Raw genomic sequence first — 23,672 nt, 5'->3', positions numbered from 1 at the left:
GGTAGCTTGATGGGGATGGCACTGAATCTAGAAATTACCTTGGGCAGTATGGCCATTTTCACGACATTGATTCTTCCTATCCATGAGCATGGAATGTTCTTCCATTTGTTTGTGTCCTCTTTTATTTCATTGAGCAGTGGTTTGTAGTTCCCCTTGAAGAGGTCCTTCACATCCCTTGTAAATTGGATTCCTAGGTATTTTATTCTCTTTGTAGCAGTTGTGAATGGGAGTTCACTCATGATTTGGCTCTCTGTCTGTTACTGATGTATAGGACTGCTTGTGATTTTTGCACATTGATTTTGTATCCTGAGACTCTGCTGAAGTTGCTTATCAGCTTAAGGAAATTTGGGGCTGCAACGATGGGGTTTTCTAAATATACAATCATGTCATCTGCAAACAGGGACAATTTGACTTCCTCTTTTCCTAACTGAATACCCTTTATTTCTTTCTCTTGCCTGATTGTCCTGGCCAGAACTTCCAACACAATGTTGAATAGGAGTGGTGAGAGAGGGCATCCCTGTCTTGTGCTAATTTTCAAAGGGAATGCTTCCAGTTTTTGCCCATTCAGTATATTGGCTGTGGGTTTGTCACAAATAGCTCTTATTATTTTGAGATACGTCCCATCAATACCTAGTTTATTGAGAGTTTTTAGCATGAAGCGATGTTGAATTTTATCGAAGGCCTTTTCTGCATCTATTGAGATAATCATGTGGTTTTTGTTGTTGGTTCTGTTTATGTGATGGATTACGTTTATTGATTTGCGTATGTTGAACCAGCCTTGCATCCCAGGGAGGAAGCTGACTTGATCATGGTGGATAAGCTTTTTGATGTGCTGCTGGATTCGGTTTGCCAGTATTTTATTGAGGATTTTTGCATCGATGTTCATCAGGGATATTGGTCTAAAATTCTTTTTGTTGTGTCTCTGACAGGCTTTGGTATCAGGATGATGCTGGCCTCATCAAATGAGTTAGGGAGGATTCCCTCTTTTTCTATTGATTGGAATAGTTTCAGAAGGAATGGTACCAGCTCCTCTTTATACCTCTGGTAGAATTTGGCTGTGAATCCATCTGGTCCTGGACTTTTTTTGGTTGGTAGGCTATTAATTATTGCTTAATTTCAGAGCCTGTTATTGGTCTATTCAGAGGTTCAGCTTCTTCTGATTTAGTCTTGGGAGGGTGTATGTGTCCAGTAATTTATCTGTTTCTTCTAGATTTTCTAGTTTATTTGTATAGAGGTGTTTATAGTATTCTCTGATGGTAGTTTGTATTTCTGTGGGATCGGTGGTGATATCCTCTTTATCAGTTTTTATTGCATCTATTTGATTCTTCTCTCTTTTCTTCTTTATTAATCTTGCTAGTGGTCTATCAATTTTGTTGATCTTTTCAAGAAACCAGCTCCTGGATTCATTGATTTTTTGAAGGTTTTTTTTGTGTCTCTATCTCCTTCAGTTCTGCTCTGATCTTAGTTATTTCTTGCCTTCTGCTAGCTTTTGAATTTGTTTGCTCTTGCTTCTCTTGTTCTTTTAATTGTGATGTTAGGGTGTCAATTTTAGATCTTTCCTGCTTTCTCTTGTGGGCATTTAGTGCTATATATTTCCCTCTACATACTGCTTTAAATGTGTCCCAGAGATTCTGGTACATTGTATCTTTGTTCTCATTGGTTTCAAAGAACATTTTTATTTCTGCCTTCATTTCACTATTTACCCAGTAGTCATTCAGGAGCAGGTTGTTCAGTTTCCATGTATTTGTGCAGTTTTGAGTGAGTTTCTTAATCCTGAAGTCTAATTTGATTGCACTGTGGTCTGAGAGACAGTTTGTTGTGATTTCTGTTCTTTTACATTGGCTGAGGAGTGCTTTACTTCCAACTCTGTGGTCAATTTTGGAATAAGTGCGATGTGGTGCTGAGAAGAATGTATATTCTGTTGATTTGGGGTGGAGAGTTCTGTAGATGTCTATTAGGTCCGCTTGGTGCAGAGCTGAGTTCAAGTCCTGGATATCCTTGTTAACCTTCTGTCTCATTGATCTGTCTAATATTGTCAGTGAGGTGTTAAAGTCTCCCATTATTATTGTGTGGGAGTCTGTCTCTTTGTAGGTCTCTAAGGACTTGCTTTATGAATCCGGGTGCTCCTGGATTGGGTGCATATATGTTTATATATTTAGGATAGTTAGCTCTTCTTGTTGAATTGATCCCTTTACCATTATGTAATGGCCTTCTTTGTTTCTTTTGATGTTTGTTGGTTTAAAGTCTGTTTTATCAGAGACTAGGATTGCAATCCCTGCTTTTTTTTGCTTTCCATTTGCTTGGTAGATCTTCCTCCATCCCTTTATTTTGAGCCTATGTGTGTCTCTGCACATGAGATGGGCCTCCTGAATACAGCATACTGATGGGTCTTGACTCTTTATCCAATTTGCCAGTCTGTGTCTTTTAATTTGGGCATTTAGCCCATTTACATTTAAGGTTAATATTGTTATGTGTGAATTTGATCCTGTCATTATGATGTTAGCTGGTTATTTCGCCCATTAGTTGATGCAGTTTCTTCCTAGCATCGATGGTCTTTACAATTTGGCATGTTTTTGCAGTGGCTGGTACTGGCTGTTCCTTTCCATGTTTAGTGCTTCCTTCAGGAGCTCTTGTAGGGCAGGCCTGGTGGTGACAAAATCTCTATCATTTGCTTGTCTGTAAAAGATTTTTTTTTCTCCTTCCCTTATGAAGCTTAGTTTGCCTGGATATAAAATTCTGGGTTGAAAATTCTTTCCTTTAAGAATGTTGAATATTGGCCCCCACTCTCTTCTGGCTTGTAAAGTTTCTGCTGAGAGATCCACTGTTAGTCTGATGGGCTTCCCTTTGAGGGTAACCCGACCTTTCTCTCTGGCTGCCCTTAACATTTTTTCCTTCATTTCAACCTTGGTGAATCTGACAATTATGTGTCTTGGAATTGCTCTTCTCGAGGAGTATCTTTGTGGTGTTCTCTGTATTTCCTGAATTTGAATGTTGGCCTGCCTTGCTAGGTTGGGGAAGTTCTCCTGGATAATATCCTGAAGAGTGTTTTCCAATTTAGTTCCGTTCTCCCCATCACTTTCAGGTGCACCAATCAAATGCAGATTTGGTCTTTTCACATAGTGCCATATTTCTTGGAGGCTTTGTTCGTTTCTTTTTACTCTTTTTTCTCTAAACTTCTCCTCTTGCTTTATTTCATTAATTTGATCTTCAATCACTGATACCCTTTCTTCCACTTGATTGAATCAGCTACTGAAGCTTGTGCATACGTCACGTAGTTCTTGTGCATGGTTTTTAGCTCCATCAGTCATTTAAGCTCTTCTCTACACTGTTTATTCTAGTTAGCCATTGGTCTAATCTTTTTTCAAGGTTTTTAGCTTCCTTGCAATGGGTTCGAACATCCTCCTTTAGCTCAGAGAAGTTTGTTATTACCGACCATCTGAAGCCTACTTCTGTCAACTCGTCAGAGTCATTCGCTGTCCAACTTTGTTCCATTGCTGGCGAGGAGCTGCAATCCTTTGGAGGAGAAGAGGCACTCTGGTTTTTAGAATTTTCAGCTTTTCTGCTCGGTTTCTCCCCATCTTTGTGGTTTTATCTACCTTTGGTCTTTGATGCTGGTGACCTACAGATGCGGTTTTGGTGTGGATGTCCTTTTAGTTGATGTTGATGCTATTCCTTTCTGTTTGTTAGTTTTCCTTCTAAGACTCAGGTCCCTCAGCTGCAGGTCTGTTGGAGTTTGCTGGAGGTCCACTCTAGACCCTGTTTGCCTGGGTATCACCAGCAGAGGCTGCAGAACAGAAAATATTGCAGAACAGCAAATATTGCTGCCTGATCTCGAGGAGGATTTGTTTTAAAGGTAAGAGCCATTAGGACATGCTTCTATGATGACTGAAAAAATAAATAGTAAAAGTAGCTTGAAATAGCAATTGTATTCCTGTTTCTGAGGTAAAGAGGACCATATATATACAAATATACACATATATATTAATATATATACACACATATATTTTTGTTTGTTTGTTTTGAGACAGAGTCTCACTGTCTCCCAGGCTGGAGTGCAGTGCTGCGATCTCAGCTCACTGCAAACTCCACCTCCCAGGTTCAAGCGATTCTTGTGCCTCAGCCTCCCAAGTAGCTGGGATTACAGGTGCACGCCACCACACCTGGCTAATTTTTGTATTTTGTTTTTTTTTTTTTTTTGGATGGAGTTTCACTCTTGTTGTCCAGGCTGGAGTACAATGGTATAATCTTAGCTCACTACAACCTCTCCCTCCCTGGTTCAAGCGATTCTTCTGCCTCAGCCTCCCAAGTAGCTGGGATTACAGGCATGCGCCACCATACCCAGCTAATTTTTGTATTTTCAGTAGAGATGGGGTTTCACCATGTTGTCCAGGCTGGTCTGGAACTCCTGACCTCAGGTGATCCACCCACTTCGGCCTCCCAAAGTGCTGGGATTACAGGCATGAGCCACTGTGCCCAGCTTAATTTGTGTGTTTTTTAGTAGAGGCAAGGTTTTGCCATGCTGGGCCAGGCTGATCTCAAACTCCTGACCTGAAGGGATACACCCATCTCAGTCTCCCAAAGTGCTGGAATTACAGGGGCAAGCCACCGTGCCTGTCTCACATTTATAATTAATAAAGAAAATGGAGGGCTGGGAGCAGTGGCCCGTGCCTGTAATCTCAGCATTATGGGAGGCCAATGCTGGAGGATTGCTTGAGGCCAGGAGTTGGAGACCAGCCTGGGCAACATAGCAAGGCCCTGTCTCTGCAAAAAGTGGTACGCACCCATCATCCCAGCTACTCAGGAGGCTGAGATGGGAGGATCACTTGAACCTAGGAATTCCAGGCTGCAGTGAACTATGATCATGCCACTGCACTCCAGCCTGGGTGACAGAGCAAGACCCTGTCTCTAAAAAAAGAAAGAAGAAAAGAAAAAGAAAATGGAAAAGAAAATTTCCAATTCAGGAATTCTGGTGCCTAAGCACCTTTGACCTCAATGATGGGGAAGATTTAAATTCAAGGGATTATAAGAGATGAGGGAGGGTATGACTTTTTTTCCCCAAGTAGCTGCCTCAGTTCTCCGTAATTACACAGTGCATATGAAAATAACCATAGATCTATTCTGGTACTAATTTTCTAGAAAAAGTTTCATTTCTTTTCCCACCGTACATTCAGTAGTTTCTTGCATCACTAGTGCAGTGTCCTGAATAGTTCACATTCAAGGTCAGCAATTTTTGTTTATTTTTTGAGATAGAGTCTTGCTCTGTTGCCCAGGTTGGAGTACAGTGGTGCAATCTCGCCTCATTGCAACCTCTGCCTCCTGGGGTCAAGTGATTCTCCTGCCTCAGCCTCCTGAGTAGCGGGGATTACAGGCCACGTGCCACCACGCCTGGCCGATTTTTGTATTTTTAGTAAAGATGGGGTTTCACCATATAGGACAGGCTGGTCTCGAACTCCTGACCTCGTGATCCACCCGCCTCAGCCTCCCAAAGTGCTGGGATTACAGGCGTGAGCCACTGCACCTCGCCAGGTCAGTGACCTTATTAACCATTTGCTCAACAAGTAATTTAATCATTCAACAGGATTCATTCAGCCCCCACAATATGGCAGGGTACACGCATCTACAACGCTAGGTGACAGAGACAAGCTGCAAAGGCCAGGCACTGCCCTCACTGTGCTCATTAGGGTGGGAAGTTTTGGACACCTGTGTGAGACCCATGCAAGGCACCCACCATGGCTGAATCACAAGAGGTATCTGCTGCAGCCACAACACAGCAGGGACATCAGGAGAGGACAATGTGGCATAGAAAGCAAAGAGGGATCCACTGGGAAGAGGGTGTGGCCTCAGCCCTGCAGCACCTGGGGAAGTGCTGTCCCTCAGGAACCTAGTAGTCCCCCCAGAGGGTGCCGCTCTTGTATGGGGGTTGACTCTCTTACAACCTGAAGTCTTCTGCCAAACTCTGCAACTGGTTTCCGGGAAATCTCTGTGAAGAGCAAAACATGTTACCAGCACAGTAGGTCAATCCCAGGGCGAAGCCCCCTGCTCACTTACGCAACTGTCATTTCTGCCTCCCCTGGACCAGCACTGGCAGGACGCTCGCTGTGTGGCTTTCACTGGGAGAGAACATTGTGGCCTGCCAGGGGAGTGTCTCTGCCCTGGGAACTCGGCGCTCCTGCCCAGGTATTATAGAGCCGGGGTGAGAGGAGAGGGTTAGGAACACCACTAAGACCTCAGCCCGCCAAGCCGCAGTTTGAAAATTCAAGCCGTGCTGGACTGAGTGTTAGTACAGTTTCCAGAAAGGCCTAGTTTACTCCCTGGCACTGGAAGAATCTGATTCAACGTCAATCCAGAATGTGCTGTGGTGAATGTTCTCTCTATATAAAGTATCTCCTATTTCAACAGCCATCATGGGAAAAAAAGTCTATGAAAAGTAAAAGGAGCAGCAATGAGTGAGAAGCACTGCTCAGTCACAGCAAATGTTTCCACCCAAGAAATAATTTTATTCTATTTTTGCAAATGCAAATAAGAATGGAAATTTAACATGGTCACTTTCACCGTGGAGCAGGCTTTTATAACTGCTGCCAAGTTCCGCAATCATCATAAATGCCTCTCATTCACTCACATGCTAAGCTTGACCCTCATGCGTCCTCGCAGCACATCCGAGACTTCGGTGTCTTTCTCTCAGCTAGAAGTCTGCCATTTTCCAGCTTCTGTTTTGCACAAATGCAGCAAGCTAAGCAGCTTAGGTTTAGGATCTGGGTTTAGACAGTGAAAGATTTTGAGTTGCACTTTTTCAGCCTCTCGTGGAGAGAGCGTGAAGGGGCAACTCCTGGAGGGCAGTGGCTTTTCATCCTGTGTGCCCTGAGGCCAGTCACTTAGCTTCTCGGGGCCTCAGTTTCCTCCTTCAGGACATGAGGAGGTTGGACAGTAGACTCTCTGAGGTTTCTTCCAAAAACCACAACCTATGATTCTTTGAGCCACTCCAACTGAACTAGGTTACTCCAGTGGGCAATAAAACAAGAACACACTCTCCAGCCTTCTAGTTTCTGAATACGGCATTGAAGAAGTAAAATGGAACCTACCCCCGAGGAAGCCACACCACTGCAGGGCAGGGTGCAGAAAGAAATAGGTCTCTAGGGGCCTGGCTTGCTAAACCCAGAGGCTGCCTGCCATCGGCAGTTGGCACTCAGGGGTGCATAGGGGACTGGAGAAAGAGAAGGGCTCCACAAGCCCAAGACCCTGTTCAGTCCCCAGCTAGTTCTCTGCTCAGGGGCTTTACCCAAAACCATAAGATAAACTCTTTTTCTACAAATCCACATAGGCTTCCCAGAAACCAAAAGGCTCTCCACAATGTTTCACATGAGTCTTAAACACTGGCTCCGGTTGGGCGCGGTGGCTCACGCCCGTAATCCCAGCACTTTGGGAGTCCGAGGCGGGCAGATCACAAGGTCAGGAGATTGAGACCATCCTGGCTAACATGGTGAAACCCCGTCTCTACTAAAAATACAAAAACACAATTAGCCAGGTGTGGTGGCGGGTGCCTGTAGTCCCAGCTACTCAGGAGGCTGAGGCAGAATGATGTGAACCCGGGAGACGGAGCTTGCAATGAGCCGAGATGGCGCCACTGCACTCCAGCCTGGGCGACAGAGCGAGACTCCATCTCAAAGGAAAAAAAAAAAAAACCCACTGACTTATCAAGCAGAGGTTCATCAATGCTTTTCGGATGACGCAGTTCCACACAACTTCTCGGCTGCCCATGACACCTTTCTCCTAGCCCCAGATTCAACAGTCAGCAGCTTACGAAAAAGATCCCCCTAGTAACTTTATTGAGACATAAGTTACAAACAAGTTGTACTGACTTAAAGTATACAACTGGATGAGTCTGGACAGTTGTATACACCATGAAACTACCATCACCACCAAGATCACAACACTGCCATGGCCACCAAAAGATTCCTGGGCTCTTCTGCAGTCCTGTCTTCTTCTATCCCCTGCTACAGGCAACCACCGACCTGCTTTTTGTCACTATATAGATCGATTTGAGTCTAGAATTTTAAATAAATAGAATCAAACAGTATGTCCTTTTGTGTTTGGCTTCTTCCACTCAGCATAATGAGATCTGTTCATGTTGCTTGTACCAACATGTGTTTCTTTTTATTGCTAAATAGTAACCCATTGTATAGATGCACTATGTTTTATTTATCCATTTACCCCTTGGAGGGTATTTGGGTTGTTTCCAGGGGATATTATGAATAAAGATTCATGTGCGAGTCTGAGTGTGGACGTGTATTTTTAGTTTTCTTGAGTAAATAGGAGTAGAATGGCTGGATCATATGGTAGGTGTATGTTTAAAGAAAGTTCACAAAATCCTGAGGCAAACAATAAATGATTGCCAGGCACACCTTTGCCCTCAATGCAAAAAAAGGTTAGAGTTTCTTTGGAGGCATTGATTTTTAACGTTCTCTTTCTCTGAATGTTTTGAATATACAGGGATGGAAGAAGAGGTTTTAACAAGTTATACATCATTTCCCTCATTTGCAGAGGAGGAAATTAGGGCCTGGTGAGATGAAGGTACCTGCCAAAAAAGAAGTTACATACAGGCCTGGCACAGTGGTTCATGCCTATAATCCCAGCACTTTGGGAGGCTGAGGTCGCTTGAGCCCAGGAGTTTGAGATCAGCCTGGCCAACATGGTGGGAGGCTGAGGTCGCTTGAGCCCAGGAGTTTGAGATCAGCCTGGCCAACATGGTGAAACCCTGTCTCTACAAAAAATACAAAAATGAGCTGGGCATGGTGGCACACACCTTTAGTCCCAGCTACTTGGAAGGCTGAGATGGGAGGATCACCTGACTCCAGGAAGTCGGGGCTGCAGTGAGCTGTGATCACATCACCACACTCCAGCCTGGGGGATGGGAATGAGACCCTGTCTGAAAAAAAACAGAAAGGCCGGCGCGGTGGCTCATACCTGCAATCCCAGCACTTTGGGAGGCCAACGTAGGTGGATCCCTTGAGGTCAGGAGTTCAAGATTAGCCTGGTCAACATGGTGAAACCCCGTCTTTACCAAAACCACAAAAATTAGCTAGGTGTGATGGCATATGCCTGTAATACCAGCTACTCAGGAGGCTGCAGCAGGAGGATCACCTGAGCCTGGGAGGCAGATGTCGCAGTCAGCCAAGATCATGCCACTTCACTGCAGCCTGGGCAACAGAGTAAGACCCTATCTAAAAAACAAAATCAACAACAACAACAACAAAACAATCATGCTTGATTAAAAAATAAAAACAAAAATAACCCCCAAAACAATAACAACAAAGAGTTACAAGCTGCATGGAAGATAGTGGCAGGTCACATGTGTGAAGAACACCGCGTGGCAAATGCATGTGTGCGGAGTTCTTCATGGAAGGAAATGTCAAGAAGAGCCCCCTGGCTCTGGGAGCTGACTCACACTATTAGAGTTGTGCACTGTCACAGCTGGGAGTGGCCCTAGTCATCATTTATATTGGATGACACATCTTCTCAACTTAGAATCTGATGAGGAAAAGTCGTTTTTAGCATGAGTTTCTGACAGAACCCCAGCCCTGAGACTTAACAGTCATGTGGACAGACCATCACTGTGCCCCAGGCCAGCACTGCCCACTCAAACAGCTAGGCCTTTGCGGTTCGAGTAGGTCAACACCTCTGTGGAAACACCTCACACCTTTGACAAATGTGAAACTGCCAGTAGTGAACTTTGAATTCCTTCAAGTAGAATCCAGTGGAAATAGTTGTTCCTTTTTCATCCTTGTTTGCAATAAAAATGGAATGAAATCTTTAATTGACCACATCTCTTTCCTAATCTGAAAATAAGCCTCATAAAATTCTAATTAAAAAAATCAATTCGGCCAGGCGTGGTGGCTCACGCCTGTAATCCCAGCACTTTGGGAGGCCCAGGCGGGTGGATCACCTGAGGTCCTGGGAGTTTGAGACCAGCCTGACCAACATGGAGAAACCCGTCTCTATTAAAAATACAAAATTAGCCGGTGTAGTGTTGCATGCCTTAATCCCAGCTACTCAGGAGGCTGAGGCAGAAGAATCGCTTGAACCCTGGAGGTGGAGGTTGCGATGAGCCGAGGTGGCACCACTGCACTCCAGCCTGGGCAACAAGAGTGAAACTCCATCTCAAAAAAAAAAAAAAATCAATTCATGTTTGCTGTCTATTGTCAATAGCATGTGTGATTCCTGGAGAGATATTGATAAGATCACTTTTAGCAATAAAATAGCAAATCTTATTTTAGATGGGACGCTGCTTGATGCATAATATTTTAAGTGTTACAATCAGGTAGATTAAAAAAATGCATATTTTGAGGAAGAAACATGTCACTTGGAAGTATTTGACCATAACATCAACAGCAAATAAAATTACTTCATTCCTTCAGGAAAAACAACATTGAGAAGAGAATTCATGATATGAAAAGAATATATTGGTTAGAATGGAATGACTTAGAGTTGGTTCCTTGGAATGACTTTTTCTTCACAAAGTGAAAAGAATTGAAATGAAATTCAAAAATTATTTGACCCAAATAATAAAGAGGAAGAAATAACAACTTACAGAGAGATGTTACCTTTATCATGTTTTCAAATTATCATGTTTTCTCAAAGGCATCCTAGGCTGTGGTGAAAAAAGCTCCCATCATCATTGCAGTTGCTTTTATAACCTGCAGATTACGCTGAATCCCAAAGGCATTTTTGTATGTTGTTATTTTTTTTTTTTTGAGACGGAGTCTTGCTCTGTTGCCCAGGCTGGAATGCAGTGGCTCGATCTCAGCTCACTGCAACCTCTGCCTCCCAGGTTCAAGTTATTCTCCTGCCTCAGCCCCCCGAGTAGCTGGGATTACAGGCACCCGCCACTGCGCCAGGCTAATTTTTGTATTTTTAATAGAAACCAGGTTTCACCATGTTGGCCAGTCTGGTCTCAAGCTTCTGACCTCAAGTGATCCGCCCACCTTGGCCTCTCAAAGTCCTGGGATTACAGGCATGAGCCATGGTGCCTGGCCATACTGCATGTTTTTAAGGAACCCGTACATATTCTCACTCTGAAGGTAAACTGTTGGCTCCCAGTCTGCAACAAAAACTATTCCAGTATTCAGTCAAGGTGGAACCAAAATCTTCACATTGAAATCTAAGTTGTAGGGAGATTTTTACTGAAGAAGGTGTATGGGAAGGCTAAGTATGTTCTCTAGGTGAGGAATGGGGGTGTCACCCACTTTTTATCATAATGACCCCCTTTATTTGATCCCAACTCGAATAACCCTGGGGCTCTTTCCAGAGGACTGAGGAGGCAGGAGACCTAAGCACTCTTAGTATTACTGACAGCATTTTAGCATCCAGAATGCCAGGGTCTGGTTTTCCAAAAACCTGTCCCCAAGGCTCTTTTGAGTCCATGTGAATTAATCTCCTCTGGCACAAGAGGAAAATTATATTTGGAATGCAGTTGAATCATTGCATGCAAGTTTCTTGCAAATATTTTCTCCATTATGTTTGAAGCAGGCGTTGTAGGAATCAGGTATTCGATGGGAGGTGTGAGCACTTCATGGACTCTTGGCTCTCTTTTATCAACTCAAAACTTATAGCACAGTCTTGGGATCAAATAACAAACCAGACAAAAGAGGGAAGAGAATGAATTATGGTCAGCAATTCAGAAGACACACGAGAATCTTCCAGTGACTGTCCTAAAAAGTCCAGCAACAGCCTTGTAAGTGAGCAGTCAATTCCTTTTCTCTTATCTTTCTGTCCCTGTTACTCTCATCACTGAGAATGGCAAAGAAAAGTATGCTTCCTGGAGAAAAAAAGCATACCTGAGTTCAAATCGGATTTCATCCTTCCCTAGTTAGAGGGTGCTGGGTGACGACCGATTTCCTGGAGTGTCAGGGTGCTTGTATGTGAAGCAGAGCCACTGCTCACCTCCCCAGGGCTGTAGTAAGGGCCAAGTGACTTTACATGCTGAGTGCGTGACACATACTGTGTGTTCCATGAAAGTTCTTATTCTCCTTCCCTACAGCTGTTTCTCTTTCAAATAGAATGACATCTTTTCAGAAAACAAAACTAGAATTAAAGGTTTGAGACATGTTGATTTGATGAATAAATCATTAGTCAAGGGGAGAATTTGGACCTTTTCTCTTTATTGCGACTCAAGCTAATATTTGGCAGGCATTGGCTAAGGACTTAGGCCACACGATGCCCCGCGATGAAACTCAAAGCTGAGCTTCATCCAACTTTCAGTTCAGGCGGCTTCAGGCCATCTAAGTGGGAGAATTAAAGCAGATTGGTAACTGTATTCCAGCCTGCCTCATGTGGCTTATGATGAATTTAGTAGAGGATCTTTTGGTGTGTTCTTCACTCTCTGAAGGAGGCTGCATCCTGCCCAGGGAACAATCTATGACAGGGCTCTTAGGGAAAATTTGGTCTTGACAAAATATCTGTCAATAGTTTCGTCTTCATCTTGGAAGAGGCCTTGTATCCTTCCTGGCTGGTGATGACAAAAATAGATCCTGGCACCTAAAAAAAAGATGATAGACCAAGACATATGATGAATGAAAGCCCAAAGTTATGAATATAACACAGCACAGAGGAACATGTTTGATTTTTTTTGTTGAGTTTGTCATTCTAAAGAACAGAGGGAGGCTCTCAAAAAGAAAAAACATACATTTATTTGGGAATAGGGCATTGCAATGGGAATATGCATGCCACAGTAAACTGTGTGTGTGTACCCAGGGAGGTAAAAATGAAGACAAAAGGTTTTAAAGGAGAGATAAGGAGGATTACATAATGATTTTGAAATTATTATCCTTGGCTACAAAGATCAATAACAAGGGTGAGGCCAATAACAAGGGTGAGGTTGGACAGGCAGTTGCTGGGTGGATGTCTGCACAGAACATTTAGCGTGTAAGGCTAAAATGGCCTTTGTGCAAGGCTGTGTTTTTTGTAGTCTTTTGTGACAGCTTTTGTTATCAGACATATAAGTGAGAACCCTCTCTTCACAGCCTACCCTCACTCTATTTTTAGGCTTTATTTTTTTACTTTTTAACACAAGTGACTCCATTTTGATTCTGCTTTCACATTCCCTCTTTTGTTTTTTTCCTTTTTTGTATCTTTATTATACTTTATTGTTAGTTCCCACAAGCAAAACATTCCCCCTTTTGATCAAGATATTTCTCCAAAAGTATCACTAGTCAATCACCCTGTAGTTGGGTTTTGGTGTCCCTTGGTGCTGGGATAGACTTGTCCCAGGTTGCTGGTCTCATCCCACGATGGAGAAAGTGAATGGCAAGTAGGAGTCATTGTCAAAACTCTTTTAAACACCTTTGCACAAAAGGGAGGTTGGAAGGGACCGGCTCTCAGGCTAAGTCTGCTTGGACTCCATTATGGAGTTCAATTTTGTCTGTTGAGTAGTTTTTTGCTGTCATCTCAAAGTGTTGGGTCAGTGTTATTCTGAGTTTCTACGTCCACAAAAATTTAACAAGTAACAAAGTTGTTGTTGTTTTTTCTGAGATGGAGTCTTGTTCTGTTGCCCAGACTGGAGTGCAGGGGCATGATCTCGGCTCACCGCAACCTCTGCCTCCCAGGTTCAAACGATTCTCCTGCCTCAGTCTCCTGAGTAGCTGAGATTACAGGTGCACACGACCATTTAGCAGGGGAATATATGGCTCTTAGAAAAAGTAAAAGCTTGTGAAATTTCCTGGTTATATGAAACAATTCAGACACATGAAGAAAAGCTGGTTGGGTGCAATGGCTCATGCCTGTAACCCCAGTACTTTGGGAGGCCAAGGTGGGAGGATCATTTGAGGCCGGGATTTTGAGACTAGTCTGGGCAACATAGAGATATCCCAGCTCTACAAAAAATAAAAAAGTAAGCTGGGCATGTGGCATTGCCTGTAGTCCCAGCTACTTGGGAGGCTGAGGTTGGAGGATCATTTGAGCCTGAGAGGTTGAGGCTTTGGTGAACTGCGATTGTGCCACTGCACTCCAACTTGGGCAACACAGCAAGACCCTGTCTCAAAGAAAAAAAAAGAAAAGAAAAGCTAAGAGTACAACATCAAGTTATACTAGAGGAAAACATTGCTTTTCTAGGTCTTAAAGAGAGTCATTTCAGCAGCAGGCAGTAACAGCAGAGTTAGAACTGGAAAAAAAGTCACAAGAGCTTACTAAAAAGCTGAAAAAGTTAATATCCTAGCTGAGCCAAAAGATATGCCTTTTCAAGAGGGGAAAGGAGAGTTGAAGACAATGATACATGCCCTGCAAATTGTGTCCAGTGAGACACAGCCAAAGTTGAACTTCTGAGATATGAATCTGAGAAACTTCTAGAGGAAAGCTCTACCTCAAGAAATGAAATTACCACTCTGAATAAAAAAGACAGCATTTCTAACCTAAAACTATGGAAATTAAATGAATCTCAGGACAAAATATGGCAGCAATATAAACTGCAATTTAGAAGATGGCGGTTACAAAGGAGATTTCAGATTTAAAAATCAAAACCTCTTGCAATTTTACTAAGAGCAAATCAATATATCAAGAAAATCGACTAGCCTGGACAACATGGTGAGACCCCATCACTATAAAAAATTTAACAATTATCTCAGTGTGGTGGTGCATGCCTATGGTTCCAGCTACTAGGGAGGCTGAGGTGGGAGGATCACTTGAGCCTGGGAGGCTGAGGCTGCAGTAAGCTGTGATCAGGCCACTGAACTCCAGCCTGGATGACTGAGTGAGAGCCTTTCTCAAAAAATAAAAAATTAAAAAAGAAAACCTTGTTGTGGCCGGGCACGGTGGCTCATGCCTGTAATCCCAGCACTTTGGGAGGCCAAGATGGGTGGATCACGAGGTCAGGAGATCGAGACCATCCTGACTAACACAGTGAAACCCCGTCTCTATGAAAAATACAAAAAAATTAGCTGGGCATAGTGGCGGGCGCCTGTAGTCCCAGCTACTCAGGAGGCTGAGGCAGGAGAATGGCGTGAACCCGGGAGGCGGAGCTTGCAGTGAGCCGAGATCACGCCACTGCACTCCAGCCTGGGCGACTGAGTGAGACTCCGTCTCAAAAAAAAAAAAAAAAGAAAACTTTGTTGTTCTAGCATAAGAAACCACACTTTAATTTTGCATTTATTTATTTATTTATTTATTTTTTTTGAGATGGAGTCTCACTCTGTCACCAGGCTGGAGTGCAGTGGCACGATCTCAGCTCACTGCAACCTCCACCTCCTGGGTTCAAGCAATTCTCCTGCCTCAGCCTCCTGAGCAGCTGGGACTACAGGCACACGCCACCATGCCCAGCTAATTTTTGTATTTTTTGTAGAGATGGGGTTTCACCATGTTGGCCAGGATGGTCTTGATCTTTTGTCCTCTTGATCCGCCCTCCTCAGCCTCCCAAAATGCTGGGATTACAGGCATGAGCCACTGTGCCCAGCCACATTAGTGTATTTTTAATATCAAAGATCACTTATAACATAGAAACACTTTAGAAACACTTACAAATAATTCCCCTCTAATTATAGCCAACTGAATCACACACACAACTCCTTTCATAAAGTTCTCCACAAACCTTTTTCATGACTTACTCATACCATTGACAACATGCTCAGACTTTCTGCTTTGTCCTATACTTCCTCTTAAACAACTAGTGGGGCAAAAATTTACCACATAAAGGCCAGGCACGGTGGGTCGCCCCTGTAATCCTAACACTTTGGGAGGCCAAGGTTGGTGGACTGCTTGAGGCCAGGAGTGCAAGATCAACATGGCAAGACCTTGCCTTTCAAAAAAATAAATAAATAAATAAATAAAAATAAATAAGTAATTTACCACATAACATTCTTTCTCATACAAATTTATTCTCTTTTGTTTTTAACCTTACCAAAAATACACCTTACTGTCTTTTTCTTCTGTTTTTTTTTTTCTTTTTTTTTTTTTTTGAGATGGGGTCTTGCTCTGTCTCCCAGGCTGGAATGCAGTGGCACAATCTCTGCTCATTGCAACCTCCACCTCCTGGGCTCAAGCGATTCTCCCGCCTCAGCCTCCTGAGTAGCTGGGATTACAGGCACCCACCACCAAGCCTGGCTAAATTTTTGTATTTTTAGTAGAGACTGGGTTTCACCATGTTGGCCAGGCTTGTTTCAAACTCCTGACCTCAAATGATCCACCTGCCTCAGCCTCCCAAAGTGCCGGGATTACAGGCGTGAGCCACTGTGCCCAGCCATCTTTCTTGAGACAGGGTTTTGCTCTGCTGCCTAGGCTGGAGTGCAGTGGCACATTCATAGCTCACTGCAGCCTAAAACTCCTAGGCTCACATGATCTTCCCACCTCAGCCTCCAGAGTAGCTGGGACTACAGATACACGCCACCATACCCAGCTAAATTTTTTTAGTTTTTTGTGGAGACGAGGTCTTGCTATATGGCACAGGCTGGTCTCAAACTCCTGGCCTCAAGTAATCCTCCTACCTCAGCCTCCCAAAGTGCTGGGATTACAAGTGTAAGTCACTGCATGTGGCACATAACTTACTTTCTCTCTTTCCTACTTACTGGTTCCTTTCTGTCTTGTTTCTATTTCCTTCCTAAAGTTATATTTTGAAATAATTTTAAAATAACCTCTAAATTAGACAAATGTATTCTTATTCAATAAAGAACAGATTTTATGTCTTTCTTATAATTTTTTTTTACAAAAAACACATACTTTGTGTGTATTAATAGACCCCAGTATATTTAGTCTTTGTATAAAATTTAAGAAACAACAAATAAACTTATATTCAGCAATTTGTTTCAGGTTTTTTTTTTTTTTTGAGACAGAGTCTCACTCTGTTGCCCAGGCTGGAGTGCAGTGGCGTGATCTTGGCTCACTGCAACCTCCACCTCCTGGGTTCAAGTGATTCTCCTGCCTCAGCCTCCCAACTAGCTGGGATTACAGGCGCCTGTCACTGCACCGGGCTACTTTTTTGTATTTTTACTAGAGATGGGGTTTCGCCATCTTGGCCAGGCTGGTCTTGAACTCCTGACCTTGTGATCCACCTGCCTTAGCCTCCCAAAGTTCTGGGATTACAGGCGTTAGCCACCGCGCCTGGCCTGTTTCAGTTTTTAAAAAATCTTATTTGGAAATGACCCAGACATTTAATGAGTATCTATTACTTAATTTAACATAATTTTAAGATTTCAAATTAAAAGTTTCTTTATAAATATTTACACCATTTACATTTATACAATTTAATAATTTATCTGGATTACTTATAAAAACTGACATATTAGACAAAGCCTAGAACCCTTTCAAATTATTTTGCTATTAACCATTTTTATAGCCTGTGAATATCAGGTTTTCACCTAAGTCAGAACTTTAAAGATAAACATGTAGGTATTTTGTCCATGACTCATAAATCTGTTTTCATTATGAGCAATATTAAATTAGTTTTACATATCAAAGAGTTACACAAAGATCATTCTGGTTTATGCTGGGTTTATAGTTATATAACCTTTGTGTCAAACCCAGACATCTTAAAACATCTAGTAGAGACAAACATAAAACTGTCTGACAAGTAAACTCTGGGAAAAATGTATGTGGACACTTCTAAAGACATCTGTATTTTTATTTTACCAATAGTTTTAAAACCATCTTATTAACAATTTACTTAAGTCATGTGAACTAAAAGGCACTTGAATTACCACATTTTATATGAGCACTCAGTTATATAAGCCAATCTGAAAATAATTTCTTTTTTTCTTTTTTTTTTTGAGATGGAGTCTCACTCTTTTGCCCAGGCTAGAGTACAGTGGCGTGATTTTGGCTAACTGCAACCTCCACCTCCCGGGTTAAAGGGATTCTCTCACCTCAGCCTCTCGAGTTAGCTGGGATTATAGGCATGTGCCACCATGCCCAGCTAATTTTTTTATTTTTAGTAGAGACAGGGTTTCGCCATGTTGGCTAGGCTGGTCTTGAACTCCTGACCTCAGGTGATCCGCCCGCCTCAGGCTCCCAAAGTGCTGGGATTACAGGCATGAGCCACTGCATCTGGCCCAACCAGAAAAGAATTTCTTAATGATTTCTGGCCAACCACGGCAGATGTGATCATGCAGACACAACATAATACATGTACATATGCACAAACATACCTAAACACACACACACATGAAGATGTTACAGCTTTCATTTTACAATTTTATTCATGATATAGTAATACAAACTCACCAGTTTATAAAACATACTTGGATTGCCGGGCACGGTGGCTCACGCCTGTAATACCAGCACTTTGGGAGGCCGAGGTGGATCACCTGAAGTTGAGAGTTCAAGACCAGGCTGATCAACATGGAGAAACCCTGTCTCTACTAAAAATACAAAAGTAGCCGGCTGTGGTGGCACATGCCTGTAATCCCAGCTACTCAGGAGGCTGAGGCAGGAGAATCGCTTGAACCCAGGAGGCAGAGGCTGCGGTGAGCTAAGATCACGCCACTGAACTCCAGCTTGGGCAACAAGAGCGAAACTCTGTCTCAAAAAAAAAAAAAAAATACTTGTATTCAAGTTATGACAAAATTTCAGACAAAACTGGGACCTATTTATACAACTAAACTGTATTTTCCCCAAAAAGGTAATCTAATGAAGGCTGTGGACCAAAATGTTGGGTAAAGCAGTTTCCATAGCAGTTTGATTTTTAAAAAACTCCTTCACCTTTTTTTTCTTTTTCTTAGTTTCATATAAGTTTAGTTTTAAATTTTCAATGTTTATATTTTAGATAGGACTGGCCAAATTGTATAAGAAAAACAAAATCTCTAAGTAGCTTTGTATTATTTTTTTGGAGACAGAATCTTGCTTGGTTGCCCAGGCTGGAGTGCAGTGGTGTGATCTCAGTTCACTGCAGCCTCTGCTTCCTGGGTTCAAGCATCTCTCATGCCTCAGCCTCCCAAGTAGCTGGGATTACAGGCATGCACCACCACACCCAGCTAATTTTTTTTTTTTTTTTTTTTTGTACTTTTAGTAGAGATAGGGTTTCACCATATTGGCCAGGCTGGTCTTGAACTCCTGACCTCAAGTGATCTGCCCGCCTCAACCTTCCAAAATTCTGGGATTATAGGCGTGAGCCACCACGCCTGGCCAGCCTTGTATTTTTAGTAATAATCTATCTTTTGCCAGTCTGGTGTGTTTGACTAGTCAATGTGGACAGGGAAACATGTTAGAAGGCTTTGCTTTGTTTTTGTTTTGACTTTCTCCTTTTGGCCCCTGCATGGCAGACAAAGCAAATTTTTTATGCTGGACAAAGATATCATATGATTGCTCTGAGATCAAGATTTTGATCTATTTGATCTGAGTGTGTAACTTTATAAACATTTATCTGGTTTTTTTTTTGTTTTTTTTTTTGAGATGGAGTCTCACTCTGTCACCCAGGCTGGAGTGCAGTGGCACGATCTCTGCTCACTGCAACCTCCACCTCCCGATTTCAAGCGATTCTCCAGCCTCAGTCTCCTGAGTAGCTGGGATTACAGGCATGCGCCACCACACAGGGCTAATTTTTGTATTTTTAGTAAAGACAGGGTTTCACCATGTTGGTCAGGCTGGTCTCAAGCTCCTGACCTCATAATTTGCCCACCTCTGCCTCCCAAAATGCTGGGATTACAGGTGTGAGCCACCACACCTGGTCTTATCTGGTTCTTTTTCTTTTATACTGTCAATCCTTCAATTATCCATTTCATCACAATATGCAATTATTAGTCAGGCAAACCTAAATTTACATTCCCAAAGATTTCTAGATTGTTACTTGCCATAGAGCTATTGTAATGTGTAAAGCCAATAATTTGAAAGAGCTTTAAAATCTATTTTTTTTTTTTTTTTTTGAGACAGGGTCTCAGTCTGTCATCCAGGCTGGAGTACAATGGCACAATCATAGCTCATTGGAACTTCAAACTCCTGGGCTCAAGTGATCCTCCTGCTTCAGCCTCTCAAGTAGGTAGGACTACAGGCATGCACCACCATGCCCAGCTAGTGTAAAAAAAATTTTTTTTTGGTAGAAATGAGGTCTTGCTGTTTTGCCCAGGCTGGTCTTGAACTCCTGGCTTCAAGCCATTCTCTTGTCTCGGCCTTCCAAAGCACTAGGATTACGGGCATGGGCCGCCATGCCCAGCCCAAGACCTTTTCTGGAATGCCATAACACCGATAGAAAAATCAGCAGATTTAAAGTAGGCAGAAGGAAAAAAAAAAACAGAGGCAGACAAAGAACTCAGAAGGCTCTATATGCTAACTCTATAGTTGCAAGGTTTTTAAAGAGAGTTTAAAATAATGACCATTTTGGCTCTGAATTTTCCATTATGTACTTTGCCTATGTGTTAAAAAATATGCACAAGAACTGATCATAATATGTAGCTGGCTTCAGTCCCAGGAAACGTGGCATGCCTTAATGTTTGAGAATCTCATTCTGTTCTTATTAATATATTGAGAGCAAAGAAGATCCTATCCTATCAGAGAGTGTCAGGACTTTGGACCAATGTTTAGATGGTGGTGGCTGCCCTAGTGGCTTTTAATCAGCCATTCTGTATTATTTAAATGTTTATTTTTGCTCTCAGAACATTTTCAGAAACAAGCAAGGGAAAAGAGTCAAATACAGATGCCTGTAACCAAATGAAACCAGGGTAAGAGTGTTCACAAAAATTTTAAGCCAGGTTTGCAGATCAAACAAAATATTAAATTAAAAAGTAAGTTCACCAGAAAAAACATGCCTCAAAGACAGAGTGTAAATTCCATAGAATTCAGAGTGCTCAACCCAGAAAGACACTTGTCTTTACATCAAAAAGAACTTGCCAGAAAAAACAAAAAGTGTTTTATCAACCCAGGGGGATCTGAGGTCCTTTTTTTTTTTTTTTTTCTGAGATGGAGTCTCACTCTATTACCCAGGCTGGAGTACAGTGGCAGTGATCTCAGCTCACTGCAACCTCCACCTCCCAGGTTCCAGTGATTCTCCTGCCTCAGTGTTCTGAGTAGCAGGAATTACAGGCACCCACCACCACGCCTGGCTAATTTTGTATTTTTAGTAGTAGCAGGGTTTCACCATGTTGGCCAGGCTGATCTTGAACTCCTAACGTTAAATGATCCACCCATCTCTGCCTCCCTAAGTGCTGGGATTACAGGCGTGAGCCACTGTGCCCAGCCAATTTTTTATTTTTTTTGAGACAGAGTCACAATTTTGCTCCATCATCAAGCCTGGAGTGTGATGGTGTGATCACAGCTGTAATCATCCTCCTGGGCTCAAGTGATTCTCCCACCTCAACCTCCCAAGTAGCTGGGACTACAGGTGTGTACTACCGCGCCTGGCTAATTTTTAAACTTTTTTGTAGATATGGGGTCTTACTATGTTGCCAAGGCTGGTCTCAAACCCCTGGCCTCAAGAAATCCTTCTACCTCAGCCTCCCAAAGTGCTGAGATTACAGGCATAAGCCACTGTGCCCTGCCCTTTTTCCAATTTTTAACACAACTGACTCCATTTTGATTCTGATAACCTTCAAAAGTGCTTGCTCATGACCGTTCAACAGTCAAAGCAAGCAGCTTGTTATGAGCTTTGACACTGGATTTGGAGAAGGAAAAATTTATACTAATGACTTAATATTAGTAGCCACACTTCTAACCAGAATGGTCATTAGAGATAAGCACAGATAATAGGCTAGAGAGGAAAGCTTCCTATCACTGGATCGGGTTACCTTTAATGCAGCCTTGCTCATCTCCATAATGTTACTGCAAGGTAGACTGTAATTCACATACACAAAGAACACTTCTGTATGTTTTGTCAAGATGCTATGAAGATTTTTTCACTGTATTACCCAATTCTCCTTTTAAGAAAAGATCTCTGTCTCAACTTATTGTGAGAGATTAGGACTAGATACATTTGTCCTTTTTGGTCTACGTTCCATCCAGGCAAAGAGAACTACATAAATCCATCATTCCCTTATCACTCTGGCTCTTTAATGTCCTATAGCATCAAGCAATCAAATGTTACTTTTGCTATTGTTGATATATAGATGGACTATTGGGGAAAAGCTTCCCTGAATTATTCATCAGAATGAACTTTATAACTAATATATGAAGACAGCAGCTACATGGTCAACCTTAAAGATATAGGTTTTTAAAAAACTGTAAAATTATGATTTTTTCTTTTTCTTTTTGAGACAGGGTCTTGCTCTGTCGCCCAGGCTGGAGTGTAGTTGTGCATTATAGCTCACTGCAGCCTTGACCTCCCAGGTTCAAGTGATCCTCTGGCCTCGGCCACTTGAGTAGCTGGGACCACAGGTGCATGCCTGGCTAATTTTTAGGTTTCTTTTTTGTAGAAATGAGGTTTCACTATGTTGCCCAGGTTTGTCTTGAACTCCTGTCCTCAAGTGATCCTCCTGCCTTGGCCTCCCAAAATGCTGGGATTACAGGTGTGAGTCACCACAGCCAGCTGACTTAGACTTTTTTTTCAATTAGCTATTCTGTATCTTTCCAAATGCACCAAAGATTTGAAGTAACTTTTGATGAAAACACAGGTACCATCACACCAGTATAACAGGACCAAATGACTGATCAAGAAATAGGAGCAGGAACAAATAAATAAGGGCTAAGAGGAAGAAAAAACTAGAATTGTAGAAACTATCTGAGGAACATTATAGCAATTAAGCCCAAAATCTGGTCTTGAGCTTCCTAGCAGCCAGAGTGAAGAGGGAATCATGGATTTATGTAGTCCTCTTTGCCTAGAAGACACATAGGCCAAAGAGGACACACTTATCTAGTTCTAATCTCTGACAATAATTTGAGAGAGAGATCTTTTTTTAAAAGGGGAATTGGATAATACAGTGAAAAAATCCTAATAGCATGTTGACAAAGCACGCGGAAGTGTTCTCTGTGTATGTGAACTATAATTTATCTTGCAGTAACATTATGACAAGTAAGGCTGCACTGCATTAGCACAAATTAGTCCCTGTAGTCAGACTCCTGGCATCCCTGGGCAATGAGAACGTTGTCTTAAGTTCTAATGTGAGGCCAATAATTTCCTGATCAATAAGAAAAGCCTAAGGCCGGGCATGGTGGCTCACACCTGTAATCCCAGCACTTTGGGAGGCTGAGGCCGGCAGATCACCTGAAGTCAGGAGTTCAAGACCAGCCTGGCCAACATGGCGAAAACCCGTCTCTACTAAAAAATACAAAAATTAGCCGGGTGTGGTGGTGGATGCCTGTAATCCCAGCTACTTGGGAGGCTGAGGCAGGGAGAATTGCTTGAATCCTAAGGCAGAGGTTGCAGTGAGGCGAGACCGTGCCACTGTACTCCAGCCTGGGAGACAGTGAGACTCTGTCTCAAAAAAAAAAAAAAAAAAAAAAAAAAAAAAGAAAAAGAAAAAAGAGCCATGATAAAGAGCTTGTGTGCAACCCTGAACTATCCTTGGGCTGGATGCTATTGATTGTTTGATTATATGGCATCACTTACCAGTTCTTCAGGTCATCTTGGATCTTTCTTTATAGGGTCCTTTCTAAGTCCTTTTCCCTGCATACTCTTTAACTGTCAAGGTTTGCTAGGGCTCCTGTTCTCTTCATCCTCTATTTGATTTCATTTGCTCATGGCCTTACCCACTGCTGGTTTTCTGGTAACCCCCAAACTTATTTCCCCAGCTTATACTCCTCTCCCATGCTTCAGATCCATAAGACTTCTGGAGAAG

The 23,672-nt window shown here is 42.5% G+C and overlaps 1 long non-coding RNA gene across 1 annotated transcript in view; it reads right to left on the bottom strand.

Moving 5' to 3' along the window:
* Positions 1–14,377, bottom strand: part of LOC129527929 (uncharacterized) — a 34,724-nt gene extending 20,347 nt beyond the window's left edge. Inside the window, exon 1 of the long non-coding RNA XR_010131733.1 lies at positions 10,599–14,377. This is a non-coding gene — a long non-coding RNA (uncharacterized lncRNA). The remainder of the gene's footprint in view (positions 1–10,598) is intronic.
* Positions 14,378–23,672: the final 9,295 nt, after the last annotated feature.

This window comes from Gorilla gorilla, chromosome 19 (genome assembly GCF_029281585.2).
Source record: "Gorilla gorilla gorilla isolate KB3781 chromosome 19, NHGRI_mGorGor1-v2.1_pri, whole genome shotgun sequence".
Lineage (NCBI taxonomy): Eukaryota > Metazoa > Chordata > Mammalia > Primates > Hominidae > Gorilla > Gorilla gorilla.
The sequence above is the reverse complement of the archived record's forward strand: the minus strand, read 5'-3'. Positions and strand labels throughout refer to the sequence as shown.